Below are 20,083 nucleotides of genomic sequence, written 5' to 3' on the forward strand. Positions count from 1 at the left end.
TACTCACCACCTAATATGTACAGGTATGGTGGCAACAATGAAACACCCTGTCTGCCATGGGCTTAAAAGTCTAATCTCCATTTGGCCATCAACTTTCAAATCTATTCTAGGAAGGCCTGGAAACTTTGATATGCCTAATGAAACCCTCCCGTTTATTATTCATAGAGATCAAAAGGGATATATGAAAAGTAGTTTAACCATGGTTAACATCTGTAAATATTTTCTCTCAATCCCAAGGGTCAGGAAAAAAGTCTAGCGTCTTTGTCTATGCTTAAAACAAATGTAATAACAGACTGAAATTCTTTATGTTCTCAAAAGCACTGGAGACGGCGGTGGGGGTGAGGAGGAAAATGATTAATTAACTACTGGTATCTGTGTGATTCACAAGTGGATAAGTAATTTTAAAAGTTCAGATTCTATTGGAGCTACAATCCAAATATATGAAGGAAAATACAATTGTATTAATAATGCTGCTTTATGCGTATAAAATGTCAGTGTATTTGTGGAATACTTAAGCCAATCAGGAAGTGAATTAAAACCTGAAATCACACTCCATGAGAAATATTTTGCATCCATTATTTAGCATTACAAATATCCCTAAGATTGTTCTAAAAGTAATAAAACATGTTAGTAGTGGTAACTTTACACAGATGCAATATAAAGGTAAAAATCACAGAGCCAATTTTTTAAAACAAAAGCAAACATGTCAAGATCAGAAAGCTTAAGAAGAACAGGGAAACAGGGGAGCATGCATGAGCAGAGAAATGTTTTGAAACTACAGTATCTCCCAAGCAAAACATCTCAGTTGAGTGACAAGTTATTTTTACCAAAAATGCTCTATCTTCAGGCAGAAATGCCATTAAAACACAAAGAGTGAATACCACGAAAGGCCCCATTTCATGTAGCATGCATAGTTCAGGAAGCCTAGAGACCTGTCTAAACAATGAAAAACTGTGCTTTCCAAAACCTTTAATCTGTGTTTCCAATTATACCATGGAGAGCACAGAGAACAAATTTCACACTCCCACATTTATAAGTACTACCACGGGACAGCGATCCACACACTCTAGCCTCTTCTATGGTTTCACTGCAAACATAAAGACAGCCAGAGGGCATGAAGCAGGCAATCTCTTTTGGCTGTGCTCATGGCCACTGGCAAACAGTTACTGGGCCAAGTGGACTCTGGGCTGTTCGTTCCAAAACCATTAATTGATCCCCCCACTAAAAGACCAATGAATTTTTCAAAAGCAGGAGAGCAAATTAAACCAGGAGTGTATTTACTGTAATCACGTTGTCCATTTAATTTCAAAGAGTAGGCATTCAATAAAAAGTTCCTATCGCCGTTAAAATATCAGGACCATTCTGAAAAGTGATCATCAAGGACAACCTACTAAAAAGGAGTAAGTGTTGAACAGGTCAACATTGATGGAAGACCCTGAATCTAGGTTTTCTAATATCTATTTTAGGTTTTGTGGCTATAGTGGAAAATGATTTTTGGTATCAATCTTATGGATTGTAAGAATGAATCCTTATATTTTAGTAGAATATGGTATTCTTCCAAAAAGGCAAATTAAATGCCCAAAAGGTATATTCTTTCATTTATAAATGATATATCTTTGACAATCTAGATCGGAATTTTCAAATTCAAGCTGTAACATATTTAGTAGGTTGTGAAATCAATTTAGTACATCATAACTAGGATTCCTTAAAAAAAAAAAAAAAGAAACAAAACAGAACACTGATTTCATGTATTAAGGTTAACTATCATTTTATAATACATACATATCCCTACAGATTCTATTTTAAAATGTGTGAGTGGGTGAGCATATGCATGCATGGTTACACTTTAAAATGTTTTCTTATGGTGGGGTGTTGGCCAAAAAGTTTAAAGAATACCCATTTAGGGTGACAGTGGCTTACAATCAGAACATCTGACCTTTCAAATAAAGGTAACACAGACTTGTTGACTGCATGCCAAACACTGAGCTAATAATCCTCACAACAATGCTATAAGGCAGAAACTTTCATCATTCACATTCTGTGGATAGGAAAACTTTCCCAAGGTTATAAAGATAGATTAGTGGAAGAGTGAGAATTCAAGGCAGATCTGTAGTATTCAAGGTCACAAGAACACAACTTTGCAGTAAGGCCTCAATTAAGAATCTTGGTCAAGGTCAGTAACCAAGGTGCTAAGGATGCTTCAGTAATGCCCAAGAACTTAGAGGAGTAAACACTATTGCTAATGTAGATCATCTAATTCGTATCACAAAAAACTGTTATATCCAAGCATTCCTAACTATGTGTTTGTGTGGATCACGGTAGCTTGTAGAGAAAATAAATCAGAGCTCACTTTAAACCATATTTGTCCAGGTTGATCTGTTGACAGTCATGGGGAGACTGATACACTGCGGAAACTGAGGCCGCATATTCAACTACCCCTTGTCCTTCGTATAAGGGGATGGTGAAATCAGAGCACACCCGACATTAGAGGCACGTGCCATAGACTAGAAAGTAGAATACCTGATCTGAACTGAGAAGTCAACTTAACCTAAAGAAAAATTGGGAAACAAAGAAGCATGGCATTTTCCTATGTAAGCCTAGGGTGATAAAGTATAGACAAAATTCTGCAAAATTACTTTGAAAACAACAAAAATCATGAAGTAGTTGAGAACAGGGTAGTCCTTAGGAAAAAAGAAAACAGGGAGTGAGAGAAAGGAAAGGAAGGAAGGAAAGAAGGGAAGGAGGGAGGGAGGAAAGAAGAAAAGAGAACCCTCCTCCTCCATTACTTTGGTAAATACTTTCTGTGGGCCATTTTGCATTTTTTTTCAAGAAGATAAAAATGTTTCTCCATACGTCTTCATCCGGATTCTGTATAAATATCTTACTACTTGGAAACACTCCTTCGCACTGTAAGTGACTTCCAGGTAGCCATGCTATTCCCTACAGCTTGAAAAGTAGTGAAGCTAAATCTCTTCAGGAAGAACTACAGAAGTGGATAAAAATGCATTAAATGTCTACACTGCGCCATGCCATATTACCAGCCATTTTGATATACATAACAAGGCACAATTACCAATTATCAAATATGACCACCCATATTTTAAAATCCATCACAGGTTTATATATATTTATTATTTGTATATTTATATAGTATTTGTTTATTTACAGTATTGCAATGACACACTGTCAGGCTTTATCAATAGTGAAACTGAACAAAGGAGAACGGTCATTATTTTAACCAAGTGTCACTAACTGCCCTGGTTTTGCTAACCTTCCTATACAGGCAAGCATGCAATGGATGATACCCAGAGCTCACATAGGAATACTATCAGCATCTTTTCTGCTTCCCCCAGGCAAATTTTACGCTTACGAAGAGACAGCTGTATTTGTTCCCCCAAGCCATTTACATCAGTACTACTCGTTTTGTACTTACCCCTACTTAAAAACTATGTAACCCAATCAAATATGAGTTGTTGCCTCTTTGAAAACAAAGATGAATGCTTTTGAAGGACTGCATACAAAATGAGTTACTATTAAAACAATTGCTGTTCAAGTAGGTATAAGAGAAACCAATGTAAAATATGGGAGTAGGAACCTCATACAATCCTAAAGGAATTCGGCACTTAAATTGCTTTAAATCGCTATCTTCGAGTTCTTGTTTTTACTTAAAGAAACCCAAACGGAAAGTCATGATTAAGACATTAGGGCTATGATTTGTGGAAGAAATACAAGACTCCAATCGGCACATTCCTACTTAAAGCAAAGGGTTTAGTCCTAAATGAAGACTAGGGAAATGAAAATGAAATGCTGAAAAAATATGTGTATCATCTTTATGATTCTCCATCTGAACACTTCCAGTCAGCCAACAGGCCAGCTATCAGACTCCATGGGTACTTGAGCTAGCTTTTATTGGATTCCAAGATTTAAAAATATCTTGAGAATATCACACAAAGTACTATCTTTTGCTTTTGAACTAGCTTAACTTTTACATATCATACAAGTAACATTTAATATGTAAATCCTCCCCCAACACACACACATACCATACCTGTTGAAACCATATTTATATACATTTTGCATGAGAAGAGATTTAGTAGCACTAAAATCATCAATCTATCCTGGAGAAATGAAGGGCTTTTTAAGCAATCAATTCTCAATCTTGACATCAGTTTAAAGCTATAGATTATATCTTGAGCTCTTAGCATCCTAAAACTTCATTAATCTCTGTCTCAGAGGCAGCACAGCCTTATTCATGGATTTATTTATAGTGACTATTTATGTTTCACACATTCACTTTGAATCCCACATCAAGAAGAGTGATTTGTGGTATTATTTTTGATTTTGTAATCTTTAATCTATGATAGATGTTCTATTCTAAGCTGCAAAAATGGTTCTGCACCACACAGAATTTTAGATGAAGAAGATTATGAGATTACCTAGTTTAGAATAAAAATTTCTCTCCTGATCTAAATTGGCATGCTGAAGCCATTCTGTGATGGAAAAATGTATGCTCTGTCATTATTCTTGATTAAGCCATTTTAAAAATCTATGTACTCATCAAATGTCCTTCTAATTTTTATTTACAAAAGCCTTTTCATAAAGACTTTCATGTAACACCTCCTATGGCGTGGATATTTTTATTTATTCAAAAATTTATTTTTGAAGTTGCTAGATTGTAGGTCATTTTCTAGGCTGTGATACTGTACTACATCTAGTTACACAAGATGTTATTACCATGGAGGAAAATGAGGTGAAGGGTATACATGATCTTTTTTACAAATGAACATCAATTTGCAATTACCAAAGTAAAATGCTAAAAAAGTTCTTATTTGAACAAAAGTTGATTAGGAGACATACGCTACAGCTGAAATTCATGATTACACTATAATTTTTCCTATTTATTTGTTCTGGACTTTAGGGAAGTTGCATTCTTTCTCTGAACATTCCTCTTGGTAAGAGGAATAATTCTTCAGAGTTATTGTATTGAATACATGAAATGAGAGATATCAAGAACCCAATACAGTAGCAGAAATCACGTGTACTATTATTATTTATTTAGGTAGGCTTTTTTTTTTTTTTAATTTCCAGCTTACTACAAACTTATAGTTAAAACACAAAATGACCTGTATCACCAAGTCAAATGACTGAATTCTTACTAAAGCTAAATTGGGTCTTGCCACAGCCTTGCAACATAAAGGAGTAAAAACCAAATGCAAAGGCACCACAGCAGAAAGTCCCAGATCCTACTGAAAGACTATGCGTCCTTCTAAAGAGTTAAGATCCTTAAATTGCTCAGTGACATGGAATTATCCCCTGCCATTTATGCCAAATAAAGACTGTGGCAAGCCACAGGAAACAGTGAAGCCCTTTTATGTAATTAGAAATCCTACTGGAAGAGAAAACATAAACTGTGGATAAATGAAAAGCACGATCCCAACATTTGGGAAGGCCACTGAAATATGCAGTAGCAATGAACATCTTCTCATTCAGTATTGTTATGTTTACAAACTTTAGTCAAATGCAACCCTCTCAACATTTAGGCATAAAATATTAAGCCTTTTCTGAGTTCCAAAAGATGACTAAACAGCAGTAAACACTGAATTCAGAGAATGCAGGATCCTGCAGCAGACCAAGTCTGAAAGGGATCCCCTGTCTTTAAAACAAAACTCTGGATGCCTGGGTAGATTTGGCAGTTCTTTTTATCATTTTTATCAGTAATGTGACAAGAGTGCCACAAAGCATCATTCATCATAGTCCCCCCCCCCCAAAAAAAAGGGAAAATATTTGTGTCAGAATGTTTGAGATGACTTCTAAAGAATCTGATCCAAAGGATGTGTCATATATTTTAATACCGCCTCTTTCAGGTGTTGGAAGTCAAGTTTTGGCATGCAGTGTTTCTGTCTCTCTAACAATTCACTGTCTTTCACATGTCTTTTCCTAAAACAACTAATTATACTTAATGCTATTTCATTAACTTACACCCGGCAGGAAAGTGGGTTTTTGTTGTTGTTGTTGTTTTTTGTTTTTTTTCTCTCTCTCTCCTTTTCTTCACCCTATCAGAATGCTATTCCTCTGGAAAAATGCATTTCCTCTTTAGCAGTGCTATAAAATTTAAAAGCACAATTTCAGAGGTCTTAGTGGACGCTGCCTAGGCTACTTGGAGCTGTCCACACCTACTGCCAATTCCTATCTTCAGATTTCATTTTAGAGTCTTAGATAACTGCCACTTCAATACTTTTCCTATTATGCATCCAAAGGGGAGGAAAAGTTTTAGCATAAACCTTGGCTTTCTTAAGCAAACCTGCTTTGAAAGTACTTAAGATAATTCGTATAGTCCTTTAAGGCAACAGATGATAGCTTTAATCTGTCTTCTGAATAACTACTTGCAGTAGAGAAATACAAGGAAAGGTACCAGGCAATTATTTCCATACCAGCTTTTACTCACATTTGAAAGCAGACTTGACTTGACGTAACTAGAGTGGAAACACCTAGGCAGCTACAAGACCTCTGCCCTGGGGCACTGTCACAAAGACATCCGGGTTCCAGGTTCCGGAATTTCCTCCCTCAGTTCACTGGGGCCTTCGCCTAGAGGCATCACCCTGCACTGAGCCGTGACAGGGCATTCCCCACGTATATTAGTCCTTAAGATTTGTGTTTCCTTTCCCATCATTTTAAAGATTATCAAATGCCTATTATATTTCAGACTGCACAAACTGCCTCATTTCAGACTAAAAATGCCAGGAATCTTTTATACTCCACAGAACTACATTTAGGATGTGCTTGATGGAAGACTCCCAATTAAGTCTCCTTTTCCTTGTTATGTTTGTTTCCCAGCTTTAGTTTCTGATTTCTTTGTTTAAATTTTAGCCTTCAAAGTCTCCTTAATGACACAATTCTGAAAAGTTCTTTGGAGCTAAAAAGACTGCTAATATACTCACAGGTAACTGGGATAATTTTCAGTAGTGATGAAATTTGCCTAATAAGAGAAATATAATCAGTGAAATACTGACTCCATGTGCATTTTTACCTTCTTTTAAAGAAACTGGGGCGGCTGGGTGGCTCAGTCGGTTGGACAGCCGACTTCGGCTCAGATCATGATCTCATGGTTGGTGGGTTCGAGCCCCGTGTTGGGCTCTGTGTTGGCAGCTAGCTCAGAGCCTGGAGCCTGTTTCAGATTCCGTGTCTCCCTCTCTCTCTGACCCTTCCCTTCTCACACTGTTTCTCTCTCTCTCTCTCTCTCTCTCTGAGAAATAAATTTTTAAAAGTTAAAAAATTTTTAAAAAAGAAACTATGTTTAGTTCAAAAGTAAATTTAAATTTTTTTTTAATGTTTATTTATTTTTGAGACAGAAAGACAGAGCATGAACATGGGAGGGACAGAGAAAGAGAGGGAGACACAGAATCCAAAGCAGGCTCCAGACTCTGAGCTGTCAGCACAGAGCCTGATGTAGCGCTTGAACTCAGGAACCCTGAGATCATGACCTGAGCTGAAGTCAGATGCTCAACTCACTGAACCAGCCAGGTGCCCCTACTTCAAAAATAACTTTTAAAGGAACTAAGTCTTGTTTGCATTTTAAAGGTAATTGTGTGGAGAAAGTAAAATTTAATCTTCAATATTCATCATTTATATATAAAAAAGGTAAATTCTAATTTAGTTCACCAATATCTCCAAGTGTCTAAAGTATCCATGACATCATAATCAATAGAAATAATACTTAAGTGTTTTAATAAGCAAAGATGAAAACAGAAATGGAATAGAGAATAGAAATAGAATAAGAAAGCTAAGATGGTGAGAGACAATCTTATATCTGTTTTTCCTTCATCAGTGCTCTTCCCAAACTACTCCAGAAGCAGCTTGGCTTTACACAGAATTAGGAAAGCCCTATTTAATAACCTCACTTCTAAATATGTGACCTTCTCTGAGTTTTAAACTATCAAATGGTGATACTACTACATTACGGGCATAGATGACATAAAAGTACCCATCAAGCAGTACTTCTTTCAATATATGTTCTTCATTCTCTTCTGCTAATTCAACTATTTCCAAGTTGGTATCATCAAGTACTTCCTTTCCAAAATATGTTTACAATATATCTGACTTTCAAAAATTACTCTTCAGGGGCGCCTGGGTGGCTTAGTCGGTTAAGCGTCCGACTTTCGCTTGGGTCATGATCTCGCGGTTCGTGGGTTCGGGCCCCGCGTCGGGCTCTGTGCTGACTGCCAGCTCAGAGCCTGGAGCCTGTTTCAGTCTGTGACTCCCTCTCTCTCTGACCCTCCCCTGCTCACGCTGTCTCTCTCTCTCTCTCTCTCCTAGAAATAAATAAAACATTAAAAAATATTTAAAAAAAAATTACTCTTCAAAAGTATATGTTAATTGCACCTACCTTTTACTTTTGTTCTAAGAAGAAGAATTGATGGTTATATTGTATATAAAATAAGATTCGTGTGATTTCAAAGTAATCATAAATAAATAACAATTATGTCATCGTAAAAAGATGAGTAAACTTTTTAAAGCTCTAGTTTTAACATTCAAAGCATTCAAATACATCAATAGCATTACTCAAATAGATAAATATTTGAAGAGTAGGAAGATAGCATTTTCATAAAGGTATGGATCATATAATAAATTGTTATAACTAACCCATCAAATGAATGAACCATGATTGCTATACTATTGGATACTACTGGACATAATACTAATATTAAAACAGAGTTCAGGAGGGGCACCTGAGTGGCTCAGTCGGTTGGGTGTCCGACTTTGACTCAGGTCATGATCTCGCAGTTTGTTATTTCTAGCCCTAGGTCGAACTCTGTGCTGATAGCTCAGAGCCCGGAGCCTGCTTCAGATTCTGTGTCTCCCTCTCTCTCTGCCCCACCCCTGCTCATGCCTCTCTTTGTCTCTCAATAATAAATAAACATTAAAAGTTAAAAAAAAAAAAAGTCAGGATATGTTAAGTGGCAAATCAATGTCAAGTCCTATCTATGCCTCATTAAAAAAAGAAATGCAATATTAGCATAATAATGCAAAGCAACTGCTCTACAGGCATATTTCATCTGGCATGGAAAAAATAATGGGGTTGTTCCTGAAAGTCAATTACAGAGCATGGCACCTGGCATATACCATGTCCTCAAAATACTGAACAGAATTTCTGAGTATTTTGTTGATCAAATGTAAACTTAGTGTTTGATAAGGACATCACTGTATGAATAAAGAAAATAATGATTATGTGAACTCTGTTCTCTTCTAAAATGATTCATTCTGAAGGTATTTTTTAATGCAGAATTCTTCAAGGCCAAAGAAAGAAGTCAACAGTGATACAAATTTTAGAAACTGAGAAGTAGGTAGGTGTGCAGTCATTGAATTGGTAAACCAAAATTTGGCAGAGGGAAAAATCAAGAAGCATTCTGACTTACATCAGAGAGCAACCAAAAAGCTCTGGGATCTACTGACATTGGGTATTGACGGAAGCGGGAAGGACAGTAGAGCTAAAAACAGGAAGACCGGTTGAAGCTCCTGAAGCTGTCAGACACTCCAAATCTATTTCGCCACTGCGGCAGAAGACTGACTCATTCAAATTTGTTCCCTGAACAGAATAAAATTGAGGGTTTATGGACTGCGGAACCCAAGCAGAGTTGGGAGCAGCGATATCCTGAATTATGGTGGTGCTTGAGTAAATGTGTTTACCCTCAATGCTGAAACTCTCAGTCTTAATCCACACTGCTCTCATTTCAGAGAACTGGCAGCCAGGATTATACCGTCAGAAAAGGGATTAGGGGAATCAGGGGGCTTTCAAGGAATTCACCTGGCCACTTCACAATACAGCGAAGACCTCAGTCAGCAAGCCCATCCACACTCACAGAACGTCCAATCAGTTTTAAGTGGCCAACTTAAATTCTAGACTTAGCCAAGTATTCATTTAGGGTTGGTAGTTAAATAAATGAATTTTCAGTTATTCAAGCCCACAAAATTTTATCTCTGAGGCTCCTTTTTCACAGTAAATTCATTTACTCTCTTCCCAAACAGGAAGTAAATGAGAGAAGACAAAAGATCCCACAAACAAGAGATCTAATGCAAGAAAATCGCAAAGGGAATACACAGGATAATGATGGAGTGGGGGTGGTGTACGGGGTGGCACCCCAAGGATGACAGCTGTGTGACAGGTCTGAAGGGAAATCCATCTAAATTAAAGTAGACTGGATTGTGTCCGCAGAGATTTCTTCTGGTCAATGACATTAGTAGAGAACACTAATTTGAGAGGAGATACACACAATTTAAGGAACAGTTTGGGATGAATATGTGATAAATACATAGAAATCTAAACAGCAAACCAAAAAATAACATAACTCTAAGGAAAACAAAATGAAACAAGGCAGGAAAGGAAATGCTCATAGTACACTTTATGGCTCAGCTGTGAAAAATGATTGCATGGCCACCATAATGTACAGAATGGATCTAGATCTTGATATAATCAGGACTAGAGAAGTCACTGATGGGACACATCTGCATGTGTGGCAAATGCAGGAGGGTAAAAGGAAGAGAGAGCCTCGCCTTCCAGAGAGGGAGTCAGTGAAGATCATAGATTATTCTTAAAACCAAAGAAGCAAGCAGTAGCAACAGAAGCATGTTACATGAAGGTATAGAGGTCAATCCTAAAAGAGTCAGTTAAATGAAGTGGAAGTACTTGCCTCCAAAGCACAGGAAAATAGTTTGGACAGAGGCAACTGGGGACAACTGCTTTTTTGGTAACAATTCTAAGAGAAATATTTGCTTTTTAAAACTCTGCAAGTGTAACGTAGACAAAAATTAGAATTACATGTGAAAAAAAGTATGAGGAGATTGAAAGAATATATTTTCATGGTTGGAACTGTTTTATTTTACTAAGAATAGTGCTTTACACCACAGAACAAATGAATATCTAGTCTAGAACTAGCCTCAGTGCTGAATCTATGCCATATGTGAATTATCAGTCAATCTTAGTGCTGAACTAGAAAAGAAGGGAGATTGTCATTGATTATAGTTGCATGGGTAAGATACTGACAGTTGACAATACTGATAAGCCTTACTATCTAGAGCTTAGAAAAGTCAGTACAACAAATGCAAGCATTAAAAATTGAAATCTGGGGCGCATGGGTGGCTCAGTCAGTTAAGTGTCTGACTTTGGCTCGGGTCATGATCTTACGGTCTGTAAGCTCGAGCCCCACGTCCAGCACTGTGCTGACAGCTCCGAGCCTGGAGCCTGCTTGCTTCAGATTCTGTGTCTCCTTCTCTCTCCCTCCCTCCCTCTCTCTCGTGCTCTCTCTCTGCCCCTCCCCACTCATGCTCTGTCTCTCTCACTCTCAAAAATAAACATTAAAAAATTAAACAAACTGAAATCTATCCATTTAATTCTATGAGAAAGTTGCATTCATTTGTAATCTTGAAATATAGAGAACACATGGGTATGTTAGCAATAACATATTCACACAGAATTTCTGAGCTGTTTTAAAAAATATTCATGTTTGTTTGAATATGAAAAGTGTTTCCCCAACATCTTGTAGTAAAACTCTCTGCATCTGCTCAGTTATAGCAGAGAGCAGTTTCTCACCCACAAGTTCAATGTGAGAACATCTTATATCAGAATCCCCAGGCATGTTTGAAAATGCAGATAACTGGGCACCACTCCAGATAAAGAGAATATCATCTCTGATATCTGATAATATGATTTTAATAAACTCTTTATAATTTTTAAATTTTCTAATATTTACTTATTTTTGAGAGAGACAGAGCATTAGTGGGGGTGGGGGGGGAGAGAGAGAGAGAGAGAGAGAGAGAGAGAGAGAGAGAGAGAGAGAGAAAGAATCAGAAGCATGCTCCAGGCTCTGAGCTGTCAGCACAGAGCCCAATGCTGGGCTGGAACTCATAGACCATAAGATCATGACCTGAGCCAAAGTCAGATGCTTAACTATGAGCCACTCAGGGGCCCCTGGAAATTTTTTATAATATATTTGACATCAAGCCTATACTAAGTGATTTCCAGGTTTTTTGTTTCTCTGATCATTTGTTTGTTTTTTCCTTTAATCTAAGGGTTATAATATCTGCTCTGAACAATTGCCTCTCTTCACTAAATCTTTCCAAACCATTTCTATATTTAATCATGTAGTATATGTATATAAGTGTGTGTGTGTGTGTGTGTTGTGTTTACATTTCTTTTCCCTCAAAACAAAGTGAGTTCACAGAGACCCAGGGCAATGCCATATACAATTAAATTTTTTCTCACAATGAAATATTTCATAAAATATTCTTCAATACATGTTGAAAGACTTAACAGAAAAATAGATGGGGATATTGAAGACAGAAGTATTTATTTTATCATTTTAAATTGCAACAAACTTCTAGAGAAGGATTCCAGCAGGCTTAGGGTCAAATTAACTCTAAGCTTTTAAATCTTTGTGGCTTGAGATATAAAATATGAATCAATCAAACCTCAAGCTTTCCTAAATTCTTATTTTATAATCTCTTGTACATCAACTTAAAGTGGTCTGTCTGCCTTTTAACATTTCTGCAGACCAACTGACTTTTCCTTACTAACTACAAATCATACCATCTGTAAAGTTGTTGTTTTTTTTTTTTTAAGATAGCTAGGAATTAACTGGAACAAAAAGAATCAGTAGAAATGGAAGAGAGACCACGATCTTCACATGAAAGAGAGCGTTGTGCCCATGGGGTAGGAGTTGGTAGAAAAATACATTAAACAGCTCTTAGCCATGTAAAAGCTTAGTCTTTGTAGCAAATGTATAATTTCTTTGATGTAATAAAATACTGTCATCTCTAGACTCCCTCCATAAATATACAATTACACTGTATATTTTACATAAAAGCCTAATCATTCAAAAAGTGTTTCAGACTATAGTACAGACATACAGTATTTGAAATTACTTCTTTTATTCTCTAAGTACTACAAAAAATTCTAACAGTTTTTTTCTCTTAATGCTCTAAGGTAAATAAAATTTTATTTTAAAGGTTTAAAACCTAAAATGTTCACTCATTAAAATCAGTTTAATAAAATAATAGAGGCATGCAGTGCAATTCGTTATGAAAATTCATAATTTTTAAAAATCTTGACATTCTAAGACTGAATTTGTTTCCTATGGGATTAGGGTTACGCTATTGCTCTACGTAGTTTTATGCCAGGTATGGTGCTCCCCCCCAAGAAAATGAACTTGATACCTTGTTTGAGTTACTTGGAATTTTTCTTAACCTGAACATAAAAGCAAATTTGGCCTTCAGTTAAGACGTTTCTTTACATGATATTAAGAGTGAAATAATCTACTGGCACATGCCAGAAAGGACGGAAAAAATATCCCCCTCCTCCTTTCTCCCTCCAACTTCAATATTCACTGAGCGGCTTTGTTCTCTGTATCCCGCATAATTAATAACTACTTTGGCAATCAGTCATGCATTCCTTAATGGCACCTCAGGCATCAAGTGTCCTTCTAAGCCTTCCGCACAGAAACCATACACCCTTCTATAGTGCACACTGGCCAGGCACTGACTTAACTCTGGACAAGTCATTTACAAAATCGCTGTTAAGAAAACCCATAGTTGGGGTTATAAAGTGGCTACATTACTTGTGTGTCATTCTCTAGTATTATTTCATCTCTGGGCATAATTCTACTAAAAAGAATAAAAAAGATGTGATATCCAAACAACTGTCACTAATAAGTGAAAAAAGAAAATAGAAAATAAGTAACAGAAAAGCTTTAGAAGCAACTTAAAAGATGAGTTTCACAGATTGTTGTGAGTTAAAGGAGTCTTCAGTTCATTCATCACTCCACACTCCTCTTTTCAGGCAATAAAGGCAAGAAGATAAAAATATATGGAGTCATTTAGCCCGGTAGCTCTAACATCTATTTCTCTTAATCTAAACTGATCCATGTATTAAATTAAAAAATGAGAGTATACGATTGTTGAAAATATTATGTTATCACTTCTGATCGAAAAGCTTAAATTAAAAAAAAACTTGAAAAATACAATGTTCAAAAACACTATTTTAAAATAAATCAATAGTGTTTTAATCATCCTTCAAAATGTTAACCAGGTTGGAGAGAGAGAAAAAGCCCTCAAATGTCATAACTATTTCAAAACAGATATATTACAAACAACATTATACTCAACAAGAACAGTTCTATATGTAAAGAATATAACCACTAAAAATATTCATATTTGGATTTGTATATTTTATTTCAAAAATAGGTATGGATTTTTGAAGCAATTGATAAAAATATGCAATATTTTTATATTAAGGTTTATTTTCTTATAAATAAACTTTTAATAAGGTCTTTTGATGCTGGAAGAAAAGATGCTATTTTTCAGCCTTTGTAGGTTTCCTAACATTTTTAAATAATGGTGCTTATGCTACAGTACACAGAGTAAAACATACATAATCTATTATAAATTACTCCAAAATTAAACAAGAAATTTTCTTTTCTTTGTAAGAGATCCGAAATGAGTGCTGGGCTCTCAATGTGTGTGGCCTCCAAATAGAAACAAGCTTGCACTGTTTTATTTCAGTTTTGCTTCATTTCTTCCCAAACAATCTCTCACTGCTAATCTACCAGGCCTTTTTTTTTTTCCAGCATGAAGGGGGAAAAAAAAATCAAAGACATTATTAACTCTTTATGCACAATCATAAAAGCTGAGTATATATTGTTCGGCATCAATTTGCATGAATTTATTTTTCATTATTTATTAATGGGGCATAAGGGGGTGTTTATTTCCATAAATAATTCTTGAAAATAATATTGAAATACTAACATTTTAAATTTATGTAGTAAACCTAGTGCTTTTTAAAAAATTTTAAAAATGTTTTATTTATTTCTGAGAGAGAGAGAGCATGAACAGGGGAGGGTCAGAGAAAGAGGGAGACACAGAATCTGAAGCAGGCGCCAGGCTTGCACTAGCTGTCAGCACAGAGCCCGACACGGGGCTCGAACCCACGAACCGTGAGATCATGACCTGAGCTGAAGTCAGACGCTTAACTGACTGAACCCCCCAGGAGCCCCAGTTTTTTTTTTTTTTTTTTTAAAGCTATAAACAACTGGCTATAACTTCAGGTAAATATCTCATGCTGAAGTTTTTTCTAACATAAAACTCAGCCTATAATATCAACTTAAAATAGAAAAATGAAAAGATAAATTTTATTTATGTCTTACTCTCAGGGAATCAAGAACATGATACTAAAATCCTCATATTACAAAGAACAGTATAACTATATATAAAACAATGTGTAAAATCTTTAAATATTAAATCATCATCACTTTATTCAAAGTAGTAAGTGATCCCTTGTTTAACCTATACACATTCTCATTCATTAGCTGAGGGAAAAAGAGAAGGTAAACCATCTTACCAAGTGAACACAGTTTTTATTTATTTATTTATTTATTTTTAATGTTTATTTATTTTTGAGAGATAGCAACAGAGCATGAGCAGGGGAGGGGGAGAGAGTGACAGACACAGAAATCTGAAATAGGTTCCAGGCTCTGAGCTGTCAGCAGAGTCTCATGTGGGGCTTGAACTCATGAGCTGCAAGGTCATGACCCAAGCCAAAGTCAGAGGCTTAACCAACTGAGCCACCCAGGCACCCAGTGAACACAGTTTTTAATGGCAACATGTATGGCAACAGTTTCTGAAAATTTTAACTAATGTATTAAAACTCTACTGCTAAGATACATACCATCTAAGGTTGGTATAGAAATAACCAAATTTAAAGGTTAGCTAGAATCAAACATATCCATTCATGCTCCCAAAGAAGGCTACAGAATGGTCTCCCTTACTTGTAGACTATAAAGAATATTAAAATAAACTTTCTCCATAATTGTCCCAGAAAAAAAATACTGATTAAACTCAAAAGTTTTTGTTGGTGTGTGAGCAGATGCAAAATATTAAGTTAATTATATAAAAGCTGATCAGCATGATTATACACATTAATGGTTATAATGTCATAAGTAGGCACCAATTTCTTGAACTACTTGGGGTGTTCTACTCACAGAGAGAGAGAGAAACTACTAATATATCAGGACAAGGAGACTACCTGGTGTCATTAGTGTGATTCTTCAGTTCTCGCTGATGAAATAGCACTATTATACCACAGTAACAAAGGTAACACACAGTAAATGAGAAGTCGGTACAGCTCCAAGGGGGTTCAGACAACTCCCAGGGGAACTGACTGAACTTCCATGAGATACTAGTGAGCAGGTGCTGCAGGGTATGCTAGGCACTCAGTAGCAAACCTCAGTTCAGGAAGCTAACAGTCCACTAAGGACCTATGGTTCGTATCATTTTTATCATTACGAAATTAAGGGAGACCATTTGGGCCAGTGGTCCCCAAGGTCCTGTTTTGCAAGGGTGGGTTTGCAGTCAATGAGACCAATGCCTCTATGGAGCTGGTTGTGCTAATTATGAAATACATCCCTGGCAAAAAAGAGGGAAAAAAAGTATAGGGGTTGGAGGGGCATGTGCCCTTGAGCAAATGCCACAAGAACTTTTAAGTCTGTTCTTAAAAAGACAAAACTTTTTCCCTTAGGCTTTCATTCATTGATACACAGATAAGACTGATGGATCATTGTCAGGCTAGTAATAATGCTGTGGGGAGGAGGGGCATGGAGGGAGGGGTGTCATTTAACAATACACAATGATAATTCAAAACATTCTGGAAGGCTTAACAGCAAAATCACTTGTCAAACTGTCACTAACCAAATCTCACCCTTCTGCAGGCAGTTACTGAGAACCGGAGTGTGGCTGTGTGGGAGAAGAGGCATACAAGGAACCAAGACAAAGGATTCCAAGATGATGAAAAGGCAGATAAATTGCCAAAATAGATTTAAACCCAAGAGAACCTGAGTTTGTGAGATTGTAAAAGTCATATATCAAGAATCACCCCAGAGTACAATCTGGCAAAATTAAAATCACCAAGTTATACTTATTAGGCAACAAGGACCATGACATCAAATTCTCTTATTTCTTGCAATCCAATGGCTGCTGTTTTCCTAAGCATAAGTCAAGTTAATAAACGATGTCCTATGTATATCCCTCCACATTTCCATGTTCTGTAGCCCATCACAGGTCAGCTCAGGTGCCAATTGCAAACGTGGTTTGATAAATGCAAAGAGAATGTCCATTCCCATATCTACAGTTTATCAAATGACTTCAGTAACTATTTAAAAATGCACTGAATTTAATTCCAATAATGCAACCCATGATACACCTTTCATCTAAAGTCTCTCAGATGCAGTTTCTGATCTTAGTCACAGTAAATCTCCAGTACTAGGTCAGACTCAGGTGGCGGGGCCCTTCTGAGTGAAGAGGATGGATGGTAGTTACTCCAGACCCTCTGATGCTTTATCTCATTTCAAGGCTCATGAACCGGATATACTCTCACAGATAAAAATACAGAGGTCAGTGAATCTTCTGTTAGTTAAGCTGGAGCGAGTGAATGGTATCATCAACTCAGCATTCAATGATTTATTAAGAACCTATAATGTGCCCCAGAACTGAGCACAACACTATAAATTTCCTCGTTTTTATCTTTATGTATTTTATTTAATCCACACAATTCCTTGGGAAATGCAACTAGCTAACCCATGCAGTCATAAAATTAGACAAATACAACCCTTGCTGTAGGCATATATAAATTATAGCTTTCATGTCTTATTCTGTAGCACGATGATTGTTAGTTATACATATTTAAAGTAATAGGAAGAAGAGAGTCTATTTAAGATATAAATATCTTCTCAGCTTCAAGTTTACTTTTGTCATACGTTAGGGATAAATAAAACCTTTGCTGCGCTATAACACCCACCATTGTGTCTTACAGTGAAATTTAATTGTTTCAACTTTATATATTTAAGAACACTACATATGCTAAAACTTTTTACACTGAAGATGTGAACTATATAACTTTGTGAAAGTGTAGTCCTATTTCCCTATGCCATCTCAGACTTAAAAATTTTTAAATTCATAAATTCTCTGAAGTTAAGATGCTGTGAAAGTGTGTTAAACAGATTCTTAGCGGTTTTATTCAAACGTCTCATCACAATATTATATAAGCAGGATAAATATTAGGATAAGTATGATAATAGAGATAACTACTTTTTAAAATATATTTTACTAAAACATTATTACTTATCTATCAATAGTGGTTTTTGAAAGCGCTCATTCTTGTCTACTGTCAACATTTCTCATTTCTCATTTCGAGATAAAAGTCTTAAATTTTAATAAATTTAGAGACAAATACTAAATTATTAAAGTAAGAAACATTTTGGAAATTAACGACAAATGGTAGAGAATCTATACCAGCAAAAAGTATTTCATGATGGAACAGAGGTACGGCTATCTCAAATAATCCATATAAAGTAACTGATCAAGATTCACAATTTATTTATGACTTATAGTTTAGAGCTATCTTCTTTAACTCTGATTTTACACACTAAATGATTCTACTGTTACTAAATGAATAAAGGATCATTTTTAAACTTCAGTTTGCACTTCATGGTTTCTTTTAGCTAGATCTCCAACAACATTTAAATCTGTTAATTTAATCAAGTCCTTAATGTTCCACAGACTTGAGTTTGGGCAACTAAAAAAAGAAAGCTCTATTTAACATTACAATAAGAATATAATACATAAACTTTATTATTGATTCCATATTTTCTAACTGGCTTCATGAACTGCTAGCCTGCTATGAGCATTGTTCTTGTATCCAGTATGAATGAACAGAGATATTAATGCATATAACCCACATTATGTTATTGTCCCAGAGTGCCTGCTGCTTTGTTAAATCTCCTATCAAAAGCATTGAAGATATCAATTTTTATATTATTTCAAATGGTGATATTATTGATCATATTTAAAAGGTATTAGGTGACATCATCATATTTATAGGAATACTTCAGAATTACTATGAGTAATGTGATAAAAATAGTAAAAGGGTTTCTACTATTTCTGTTGTGCAACAAATAGATATGAATCTTTGAAAAATATGTAAAATAAAGGATACTAGCTATCAGAATATAACTAAAACTACAATTTTTAGTTGTAGTTTTAGATCAAGTAGATTTCTTAAATCCCAGTGAGAATTCAGAATTTCTTTATTGAAACATAAAGATCATAACTATTATTTAAGCAGGATAAATATTAGGATATGTAGGATAATAGAGATGACTACTTCTTAAAATATATTTTACTAAAACATTGATATTAAAAGAATAGCTAACGAGTTTACTTCTCTCAATAAAAAGAAAAATGTTATGTACAAAATGTTATGTACATATTCTTAAACAACACATGTGAAAAATAAATTCTTGGCAGGCACAGAAAAGGAAAGATGCCACCTTAATGGGAAGAAAAAAGTAACACACCACATAAGAACATAAGATTTTAGGGCAATGAATTTAGTTAAAATGGTATTAGTATCAAACAGTGCTGCCTTTCTAGTTCTGCAGTGTGTTCATTCCAAACATATAAATTAATTTGAAAATTAGAACCATTGGAATCCCATGTAAGTTTCAAACTTTATCCCTTTAAAGTAAGAGTGACATTTAGCAAAATGCAAAAGAAGAAAGGTCTACAAAAATGCAAGAAAACTAAAATCGCATTTTATCATTTAATATGACTCAAACTTGAAATTCAGGAATAGTTTCTATAGTCCAAATTTTGACGGTTATCTAAATGGGAAGAGTAATAAATACACAGACTTTCCTATTTTTTTTTTTCCTAAGAGAAAATGCTATGTACTTATGTAACTTCCCACAAACCCTGAAACAGCAGACAGTGAGTTGCTGGGGGGGGGGGGGGGGGGGGGGGGGGGGGGGGGGGGGGGGGGGGGGTGTTGGGTATGATACAATCTCCTAAAAGTTGTAAAAAAAAAAAATGTTTTATTTCATTACTCTGAAAAGGTATTTAACATGGTCAATGATCAATAATCATCAGTGATAGAATTTAAGTTATTTGTGATAATTACAGTGACGTTTATGAATAAAAAAATTCAAGGTAGGGAAAGGTTTTTTGTTTTTCCTGAATTTTTTTTTTTAAGTAAAAAAGTAACTGA

The 20,083-nt window shown here is 35.6% G+C and overlaps 1 protein-coding gene across 2 annotated transcripts in view; it reads right to left on the reverse strand.

The window, feature by feature from the left end:
* PDGFC (platelet derived growth factor C) overlaps nucleotides 1-20,083 on the reverse strand; it is a 193,660-nt gene that overhangs the window by 31,149 nt on the left and 142,428 nt on the right. The gene's annotated exons all lie outside the window — the stretch shown is intronic.

Source organism: Hyaena hyaena, unplaced genomic scaffold, assembly GCF_003009895.1.
Source record: "Hyaena hyaena isolate Hyena2069 unplaced genomic scaffold, ASM300989v1 scaffold_951, whole genome shotgun sequence".
Classification (NCBI taxonomy): domain Eukaryota; kingdom Metazoa; phylum Chordata; class Mammalia; order Carnivora; family Hyaenidae; genus Hyaena; species Hyaena hyaena.